Genomic DNA, 11,274 nt, shown 5'->3' on the forward strand with positions numbered 1-11,274 from the left:
GAACCATTTCTCCAGCTCAGCACTGTGAGAGCTGTCAGGACTGCTTTGGGCAGAGCTTCTTATTCTTCATAGATATTTAATTATTGCTGTAGGCAATGGTTAAGTGAGTTGACAACTCACTTAACTCACTCAAGGTGCCTTCCAGTTCTGTGATTCCTGTCGTTATCTTTTGTGTGGAGAAGAAAATTTTTTTTTTCTCCATGTACCAGGAAATATTCCAAACCATCTAGTCACCTTGTTAGCGTAACAAACAACAGGACTGGGGTGTGCATCTCATTGGTTAAACTGTATCTAAACCACTCGGATCACAGAAGACAGCTTTTGGCAAATCAACACCTACATGATTAATTTTTTATAAACACACACATACTCAAGATTAATTATTTATCTTGGCCAAGTCTTTAATGAGCTATAATGCAACTGGAATCCAGGGTTAACTAGACTAACAGTAATGACTAAGAAAATGGACATGTGTTCTTAGATCTTGTGGCTAAAACCTTCTAGTACATCACATGTTGCCAGGATAACATCCTTTTATCAGAAGAAACTCTGAACTCCCACCCAAAGTAGTCTTTAAGATAGCCCAAACCTCATCACTCATCTCAAGCATTTCCATCTGTGGAGAATAATAAAACACAAGAACAAGCACAGGAATAGGCTGCTGCATTTTGATCCTGATCTACTTCCAAAGACAGACTGAAAACCAGATGCTACATGTGTACTTCATTCATAGTCTGATTTACTAAAACAGACATTCCCAGTCATAAAAGCTTGACCTGCTGAGAAAGCTCAAGACCATCAATCAGAAAGGGCAAAAAAGCAGATAAAGCCTATTTCACTCCAATATGTGGATACTCCTGAGAAAAAATTCCAAATATTAGAGTTGTTTAATATAGTGGCTAAGCAAAAGAAACAAAGAGCAATTAATGATAGGCAAGGTCAGGTCTCATCTAATTGGGAAAGGCCACTCAGGGCGAGGATATCTCATCCTTAGCAGATGATGTGTTCACTATCTCCTATAATCCTTCTACCAAAGTAAGGGATTCTTCTGCAAGCTCTTCTGCAGAAAAGTTCAAGTAATGGGGCTCAATAATTCAGGTAGAAATTTCTGTGAAATGTAAAGGCTTTTACACACAGGGCAGAGTAGATGGGCACTAATCTAAAAACAAACAGAAGCAAAAAGCTGTGGGTGTGTTGGCATCAGGGTTGTATCAGCAGGCACCAGGGTTTGTGCTGTGGTAATAAAAAGGTGGCAAAGTGCAACCTTAAGACATGTAATTTTGTCCTCAAGGTTACTGCTTCATCCGTTTTACAAAACATACCTCTCATTTTTGTTTGTTTGAGCATTTTTCTCTGTCAACCACAATATGCAGCTGAAAAATTGCCAACTGCCTCCTTGCCTGCTCAGAGAATGGTATCAGTGTCTCCAAATGCCATCCGCCATCTGCCAGCCAGGCTGTCATTCTCCCAAACCCTTGTGGCTGTTTTGTGTCTAACAGCTGCATGACAGCAACACACGCTGTCAGCTTGCTTGTTCCTGATGGTTTGGTGCTATCAGGATCAAAACAATTTCTATATGAATTCTGTACTGGATAATACAATATATGTAAGTTTTATGGATTAGCCAACAGCCTTTGCAACGACTCTGTTACTCTTTCCAAACTGAGAGTGCAAACCTTATTTTCTACATCTGGGACTAAAAGTGTAGTGATGACAAGATCCAAATAAAATCAGTCATGTTTACTTTTTCCTATTACAAACAAGTGGCAATAGTGAAGATAATTGCTCTGACAGTTATTTAAATTGCAAAATTAAAACCTTCTTTCTCCTACAATGTCCCTCCTGTTTCTAGTAGCTGTTAATATATCATCTATGATTTTTTTATCCAATGTATTCATGTTCATCACCACGACAGAGAAACCCACAACTAAGAGAAAAATGTAAGTTTGGGACTGATGCAACACCTAAACACAGAGTACTTTTAAAATCTGTTAGCTACCAGGGCATCAGCTGCAAAACTGCAGGTTTTTATTTCTAGAGGGCTCAATCCAGATGCTTAAATAGATGCCAAAGCTGCAAAACTGCAGCTTTTATTTCTAGAGGGCTCAATCCAGATGCTTAAATAGAGACATCTCTGAGATATGTGAGAGCACCCAGCACCTTCATGAGACTGGCAGAGAGGTCATGGAGCTGACAAAGACCTGACTCACCTGGTGGGGCTGCTGAAGCCAAGGTAGGAAAGAATGCTAGAAATCTTCAAAAACACCATTTCTGTGTTTAGACATGAGTCATGCCTCACATCACTTCCTTGGATTACTTATCTTGCAAATGGAAGCCATACAAAATGCAAACAAATGGCTTTATTCGCCACAGATAAATCTAGTATTTCAAGTTGGCAATAATTCTTTGTTATGATGGGGGCAGACTCCTTTTATTTTATTGACCATAATATCTTGTTGGAAGACACTAGGATAAAAGCATATTTTGCCTATTTTTTCAGCTGAGATACCACATTTTAAACTCAAGTGTTCTTATGTCTTATTAAAAATTTGACACTCATTACTTCCACTAAGACTTATGATGAGCTAACCTTGATAGAACTGAAGTAAATTCTTGTGTATGTCAGCTTAAAACTTAAGAATACCTGCACAGGACTCAAATCCATGGGCACAGTTTTTGGGAACATCATGCTTACCCTAGGATGTATTTTAAAGCTCAGTTATTTAAAGAGAGAAGAACTTGAAGGATGTTGCACTCCATCAGAGAAGCCCCAAGATGACATGCTTCACTCCTTGGTCCTTTCACTGTTTCTAAAATACAGCTCTGCAAGACACTCTATCTAAACACCATCTATACATTCACAGGCACACAGAATATACAGACATGCATGTTCAGTATCCAACAAACCAACTGGCATACAGAACTTGGAGGTTTGCTTGTCTAACACCTTTCTACCTCACAGGAAGGAGGTGGAGGAAGTTTCAAGATACTTCCAGGTCACCTAAAGCGGCAGTAATCTGTCCACTGCTTCAGCCACTAGTCATAGTTAACAACAAAGGCAGAGTCATTTTCTCGACAGCAACTGTTGAAAATTTTATATTATTTGAAAGTAGCTAAGTTCTGCTTAACATAGGTAGTTAGAGTTGTGGGGCTACAAATTGAACTTTATCTGAACAATATGGCTACATTGTGTAAGTCAAAGATGGATTACAGAGAAATCCGGAGCCAATAATCTGATAATTAAGAACACTAAAGATGATTGTAGTGAAATGTGAACAACCAGAACATTAGTAATAGTTAGAATAGACAAAGCTAGCAGCTTAAATATTGGCTAAAGTGAATAACCCATTGATTGTGGTATGTGAACTGTAACAACTATATTCCAACGTGGAATACAGAACTCACCAAAACCCACACCAAAACCAACCTCAGGGCATGTGAAGATGACCATGTAGCAACCATCTGGTAACAAAGCAGGGAACCAACACAGAGGGAGAAGACCCCTCATATTACCATTGATCTGGAGTGCTGCATGAGGAATGAGGAGTTTAGATTGTGAGGGTTTAGTTGCCAAGGGGTTTCTTTGTTTGGGATCCCTCTTTTGAGGCACCTAAGTTGAGCTACCAGATATCATCACTGATTTGTGCAGATAATCCAGTTAATGGAGATGAGAGTCTAGTGAAAACAGCTTCTTTAACAGTAACAACAGAACTTGGTACAGTATATTAAAACTGTTGTACATAATGAAGAGCATTAGAGCCCAGATACTTTGGATTTTTTTTTTTAATGTTTTTTTATGTTTTTGTAAAACATAACTGCCTGTCCTATTTACATCATGTAAAACATAAATGTAGTAACTCTGATATTTCAGATGGGTTCTATTTTTTTTTTTTTGCCACAAATGCATCATAATTTTTTCATAGGTAGATGCTTGTTAACACCTACTACAGCAGCACTCACAGGACAGCCTCAAATCTAAAAGCAACAGCAAATATCCTTGATAATAAGGGACCATGGAAATGAAAAGAATCTGACACAGCTCTTCCCCAGTGGTGGGTAGCTAAACAAGAAGTTATTTCTGTCTTCTGCTGACTGTGGGCTTATAGCCAGGAACTGAACAAGAATTGCCTGTCCCTGAACACTGGTCTGCCAGGGGAGGCAACAAAGAGCAATTGTTGAGCTTCGTGATGAGATAATAAAATCATGCTGTGGTAATACTTGTACTAGGGAAACATTTCTACAAGGACAGTAATGTTCATAGGCAGCAGAAAAGTCCTTGTGAGTTTTGTGAACTTATGCCCAAGAGGGCTCCTTGGGCAGATATGTTCTCTAGGTAATACTTACTTTTTTTGACCTTCAAGTTGTCCAACCATATGGCTCACAACAACCTGCTATCCCCTTATACTATAGAGTCCTTCCTGGAAGAAGGTTTAGTCTGCGTTGCAATGACATGATGAAACTCAAGGGTGTTGCAGAAAATCTCAAAAAATTTGAATTAAAACCAAAGAACCCACCTAGCCCCAAGATTAATTAAACTCACAAACACCACAGAATCATGCATAAACAGTCTTCATGAAATTTTGAGAGACAGAAAATTTAAAAAAAAATTACACAATTTCACATAAGTTAAAATCCATCAAACTTTTCAAATCATAGAATGAAAACCATTGCTGCTATTCCCAAATTGTTGCCAAGGCATCTTCCTTATAGCAGAGCTGCCATCTAGATTTCCAGGTGGATTAACTCTATTTGTGTTACCATTAAGGACATCAGATGCACAGATAAGCTTGATACAAGACTGCAAACACAGAAAATAATTAAGAGACTTTAAATTGAGAAGGATGTGCACTAAAAAATATTGATTGGAGGAAAAAAGTCCTGGACTGAGTTCAGAGAGCAAAAAGCACATAAAAATATGCGGATTTGGAGTTGTAATGTTGCATCAGGTGCAGCTCTTAATTGGGAGCTCAGTTTCTGCGAGAAACAAATACACTTTAGTGTTGGTTGGAAAATTTTTGCTGAAAGCATTTTTTTCAGTAAAATTTGATACTTTTGTTCAAACTAACATGTTCAGGAAGATACGAATTTTGATGAAAGCTCCATTTTAAAATGAGGCATTCTGATAGAGCTGAAAAGTTCCATTTTAACATCCACATAAGGGAAGCTTTTCACTGAAGAATGGTTAGCTTTCAATGAGAACTCCATTTACAAACAATAGTTTAAAAAAAAGTTTTAAAACCTAAGCTCATTTAACCAAATAAAATACCTCATTTGACACAGATGATTCATTTTTTATTTCTCCCAGCAGAATCCATTAAATAAAAATTTAATTTCTGAAGTGTCAAAGTGGACAAAATTTTGTTCTATCATTCAACAGAATGAAAGGACCCATTTTTACCCAGCTTTCTAGTGCCAGTATTGACCACAAAAGAGAAGCTGCCTCTGTGCATTGCAGAACCTCCCAAAGCCACCATAAACCACAGCCACAGGTGCTGCAGCACCACAGTGCCCCTCTCATCTTCCACAAAAGAAGTTCTTACTGGCTCATCTGCTGACAAACTGGTAGCCCCTACGGCTGGTTTCCGTATTTCCTCCGTGAGTTTGTAAGACTGGCTCTGGAGGTTTAAAAAAACACAATGAGCCTGTGGTTACAAAACATGAGATTAGGAGAAACAGCAAACTGCAGCTGAAAAGCTCTGGCAAGAACTTTTATTTTCTGCTCTTCCAGAAGCAGTTCTCCGACACAGATGCAGCCATTTCTCCAAGATTACCTGTAACTTTCTGGGAAAAAGAGAGACATGCAATTCTGGGCTGAATGATAGGATTCTCTTCCAACATGGAACCCCTGTTCCCACTGTAGCCTACAGCACAAATGTGTACTATGTGCACCCATATCCAAACTAGTCGAGCATGGAGCTCATACACTTGCTAATACCTGTGTATTTCCAAACACAGCAGTGCTGTGATCACTCCTGCCACAGATGAATCCCCTCTGGACAGTTTAAATGTAAATGGGACACGTTTGCCCTGCACTGCATTCCATGTATAGCACTGAGAGCCTCTCCAGGGCAGGACCCTCAGGAGATGCCTGCTGGCAGCTCTATGACATGTCTTGTGCAGAAGAGCCTTCTTGGGCTGTCTCCTGTGAACAGGTGGAATTGCTGGACACAGGTAGTGCTGCTGAACTGCTCACTCCTCTCCTCTTAGGACAACATCCAGTCTGCAAAAAGATGGTGTTGAGATGGGACCATCATCCCATTCATAGGTGGATAAAAAGCTCTTGGATTTGTAGCTGCAGCTTTATGCAAATGGTATGGGGTGTCTTGCTCACTCTGAGAAAGAAAATGAGCTGGGGAGCTGGTCCAAAAGCATCAGAACCTTGGCATGTCTCCAGGCCTTGATGAACTTGGATTTAAAAAATAGTTACATGATAACATAAACCTCACAGAAACTCCCTTTAGCCTGTATCAGCAAGCAGGCTGTCTTCTATTGATGCATACTGCAAAACTGCATGTATTCTGCATTCAAGGAGAAAATGCACTGCTGAATAAATATTGCTTTTATCCACTAGTTTCAAAATTGGAGCTAAGAACCCCATCTTCCTCAGCATAAACTACTTAACTTGCAAAGGAACAAATTATTCAGAGCTGTCACACAAAAAATTTTGACAATGAGGTAATTTTGAGGTTAAATGTCTTCATGACAACAGATGTTAGCAAAAATTGTCTCAGTCAAAACTCATACAGTAATTTGATGCAGTAAATCCCAACTCTTGGATTTTAATCTGAGCCTTCTCTAAACACTACGCTTTGAGATTACTCCTGTCCCTATTGATCTGTGATAAACAGCCAAATTTTGAAAGTATTGGCTTTAGAGACAGGAAGCTTTTCATATCTTTAGGGAATTATTTTAGTATTCAGAATGTTTCCACACAAATTTGCTAAACTAACTAAAACTAGTTTTTCCAAGACATCCTGTGCATCATTTCTTTTTCTCAAAATGAAACTGCTGCCCTGTTTAAGGCACAAGGAGCTTTAAAGAACTCAGGACTTGTGTGTTGGAGTAATAATTTCATTATTTATGTACTGCAATTGAAGCAATGTTATCAGCTGCATACAAGTTTCCCCCACAAAGTAGATTTTGAGTTTAAATCTTTACTTGCAACAGTATTATTGCCATATAAAATGAAAATTGACAAACATAAAACCAGGAAATTATTGCATTCTTGACAATCCAAATTAAGTAACTACTTACATGTGAACTGCCCATTTTTGCTTAGCCTGAATGCGGAAGGTGCAACTCTTCTGCTCTTCAATAAAACAAGGATGCAGTTGGAATAGCTAAATACTACCTAACCTTGGGTTAATCAATAACTTCTGACATTATTTAAATTCTAGTCATTGCAAGGTGGGGTGTATTCATTATTACATGGTGGCTTTATTATCCCTACTATCTAATATCACATCCTGTTGTGTCATGGAGCTGACTGGTTTCTCCAAGGAAAATCAGGATTTCGCAATATAAGCCTCAATATTATACACACTGATTTTTCTAATTGTTATTACAATGATTTAAAACCTAAAAAATATTGCAGCACCCAACACAAGCTTTCCAAACATATTAGAGAGAAAGATGCCTCCTTTGAAGGGTTTCTATAAAATCTTATGGATTTTAACAGTATTTAATATGCCACTGAGGATCTTCATCACCTGCAAAACATTTTGAACAGTATCTCACTGCTTTAATTTGGTTTATGTGATCAGGTTTTGGTAGTCAGGGGATTTCAGGAATGTCCTTTGTGAAAAGAGACCAGGGGTTGCCCCCATGCTGGACAGAGCCAGGGCCAGCTGACTCTAAAATGAACCCTCTCCAGACCAATGTTGATCCCCATCAATGATGCTGATAGTGCTTCTGTGATAATATATTTAACAAATGGCAAAAATTACTGGGCAGCAGCTGTGAGAGAGGAATGAGAAAAGTGTGAAGGAAACAGCCCTGCAGAGATCTAGGTCACTGGAGAAGGAGGGGCAGGAGGTGCTCCAGGTGCTGTAGCAGAGATTCCCTTGCAGCCCCTGGTGCAGCCCATGGTGAGGCAGCTGCCCCTGAGACCACAGAGGTCCATGGGAGAGCAGAGATCCACCTGGAGCCCATGGAGGACCATGGGAGAGCAGAGATCCACCTGGAGCCCATGGAGGACCATGGGAGAGCAGAGATCCACCCTCAACCCATGGGGGACCCCATATGGGAGCAGGTAGATGTGCCCTGAGGGAAACTGAACCATGAAGAGCTGATGCTGGAGCAGGCTCCTGGCAGGAATGACAGTCTGTGGAGTGGAGCCCATGCAGACACAGGTTTTCTGCAGGATCTGAGATCCTGAGAAGGAAGGAGCAGCAGAGACAAAGTATTATGGACTGACTGAAACCACCATTGCCCATTCCCTGCACCACTAAGGGAAAGGAGTTGACCAGTTGGGAATGAAGGAGTGAGGTGGAGCTTAAGAGGAAGGGTGGCGTCAAGAACATGTTTTTAGTTTTGTCTTTGCTTCTCGCTATCCTACTCTATTTTCAATTGCAATAAAGTAAACTAATTTCCCAAAGTCAAGCCCGTTTTGCCCATGACAGTAATTGGTGAATATCATCACTGTCTTTATCTCAACCCATGAGCTTTCTTGCCTTATTCTTTCCCCTTGTTCTTTTGAGGATGGGGAGTGGGAGGGTAGCTTGGTAGACCTCTGACAGCTAGCCAAGGTATTCCTTTAGACCTCAGGCAAGATACCTAGAGACAAACAAGAAACCAAAACGAAGACATTTGAATTTATAGCAGCTCAGGTGGAAAAAAAAAACATATGTGACTCTGTAAAAAGCAAAAGGTCACCGTTACTGAAAATGCAGTAATGATTCTAAATTTTAAGTAGATTGATAGGTCTTACTACCATTCAAAGATCTTACTACCATTCAAACATACGGAAAAAAAATCAGCTTTGCTCATGGTGTTCAAACACAAGGAATGCAAAAGTCAAAATGTGAGTATGAAAAAATTTATCTAGAATTCAATGACTTATGGTAACATACTATCTCAAATGCATCATCAAGGCCTTTAATGATCTGGGAACTACCCACCTCTTTCAGAATATTTTTGAGAATAAAGACATCCCAACTGATATTAAAGAAAGTACTATAGTTAGAGGGAAAGCAACTGTAGGATTTGTCTGGAAACTGAGCATGAGGTCAGGGAACACTCATACTCAAGCTCAAACATAGACTGGTATTCCTACTGCTTTCACTGATTATGAGTAAAATACAGCAGTCCAGAAGATGCAACTAATGAGGGATTTAGAACATGCAGCTGAATGAGCCCTATTATACTGTGCTGTGCAGGCAAATGGTCTATCTAAACATGCAAATAAGCTATCAATAGCAAAACTATGTGTTAAACTCACTGATCAATTTGATGGACTTAGCTGATGTTCTCAAACTCATTAATAAACACAGAAAAATATTGTTGTATGGTATTCTTTCTTGTACTAAATTAAAATGCTATTAAAGTCAAGTACTTTGACTGTTCACTTCTAATCACAGGTCTGCTCAGTTACACTGCCTTTTTGAAGATCTACTCTGTATCAATAGTTTCTTTGTAATTGCCTTGCTCTTTCTTCTCTTTTGTCAGTCTTGTAATTGAAAAGCCTTAGGCAAATGATAGCAGCATTATTATATAATATTAATTATACTAATAGAATAAGAATACTTCCTAAATTAGTGTTATTCTGAGCATCTGAATTTTTAGCTTGTGGACTCTCAAATCTGCGTCTTACTGAAAATATTATTCAAGTGCTGGTACCTCTAACAAGAAAATTTACCTGAGAACCATTCAAGAAAAAAATTGTCCTGCCCTATTTAGAGGTGTATCTCAACTGCTGGTATCAAAAGCAAACAGACAGTACCAGCCAACAACCTGTACCATCTGGTTTATGTGGCAAGGGGCAAGGTAAACCACGTTTTTTATTAATGTCTTTTCACAGCTTATTTATAAACCATTGTGGGGTGTGGCAGAGAAAGGTTCTTAAGAAATCCAGCAACTGAAGTTAAAAAGAACTGAGGGATGAGGTCAGATTTGCAGGCTGTGACTGTTCCTGGACTGAATCCTATCGGTGATATGAGCAGGGAGGCCTTATCAGACTCTGGAGCTTGTGTGAGCTGCTCCTCACTGCAGGGAACTCTGTATTGGCACCGTGGAGCACGTCCAACAGAACCATGGGTTTGTGTTTCTGCAATTACATGTCAGTGGGATCTTGAAGATGCCGGTGAAGAACTGGGTCTGTAGTTCTCTAGGGATTTACTCAAACATCACAGAGCATTGAGTTCCCTTCTGCTGCTACTGGTCCCCTTTCAGCTGTCACCACTGCTCCAAGGTTAATACTGAGAATGCAGCCAACAGCCTTGAAAAGTAAATGGCACAAGGGATCTGGGCCTCACATGCTTTCTTTTTTTTTCTTCTTATACATAAAATTATTCACTAAAATGTTGCGTAGTGTTAAAAATAGAGAGCCCTTCCCACATCAGTAATTCCCCACCAGTAAGAAAATGCTTGGCACTGATTCTGACACAGGTCAAATTTTAAACGACTTAGAAGCAGCTAGATCCTAAGATCAGGAGGGGCAGCTGCTACGTTTTATTGGAAGCAGTGTCTTTGGTGACACTGCACTGCTCGGTGATCTCCTTCATCCATCCCATCCCACCCCATCCCACACTGGGACAGTCTACCCAGGGAGGTGGTGGAGTCACCGTCCCTGGAGGTGTTTAAAGAAAATCTGGATGCGGCACTCAATGCCATGACCTATTTGACATCGTGGTGTTCGGCCACAGGCTGGACTCGATGATCTTGGCGGTCTTTTCCAACCTAATTGATCCTGTGATTCCCTGCCGTGGAATTTTCGTTTGCGTCCCTGCAGCCGCCCTTGCCCTGAGCAGCCACTCGCGGCTGCCCGGGTACATCCCGAGGGGCATTAGGAGGGCACTGTTGTTACACCGAACCAGGCAGACAGCACAGGCATTTCAGGCTTGGCTCTGTTCCTGGTTAATGTCAGCCCGCGGCCAGGGGTCGCAGGAAGGTGAGCGATCGCCTTCTCCAGGCACCAGCGCCGCGTCCCAAACCTCCGCTCCGAAACCTCCCGCGCCCGCCGCGCCGAGCGCCCGCCCCGCCCGCGGAACTGCGTGCGCGGCGCTTCCGGGGCGGTTCGGGGCAGCGGCGGCGGGCGGGAGGCGCCGGGCAGGGCAG

This window comes from Sturnus vulgaris, chromosome 1 (assembly GCF_052056855.1).
Source record: "Sturnus vulgaris isolate bStuVul1 chromosome 1, bStuVul1.hap1, whole genome shotgun sequence".
NCBI lineage: Eukaryota > Metazoa > Chordata > Aves > Passeriformes > Sturnidae > Sturnus > Sturnus vulgaris.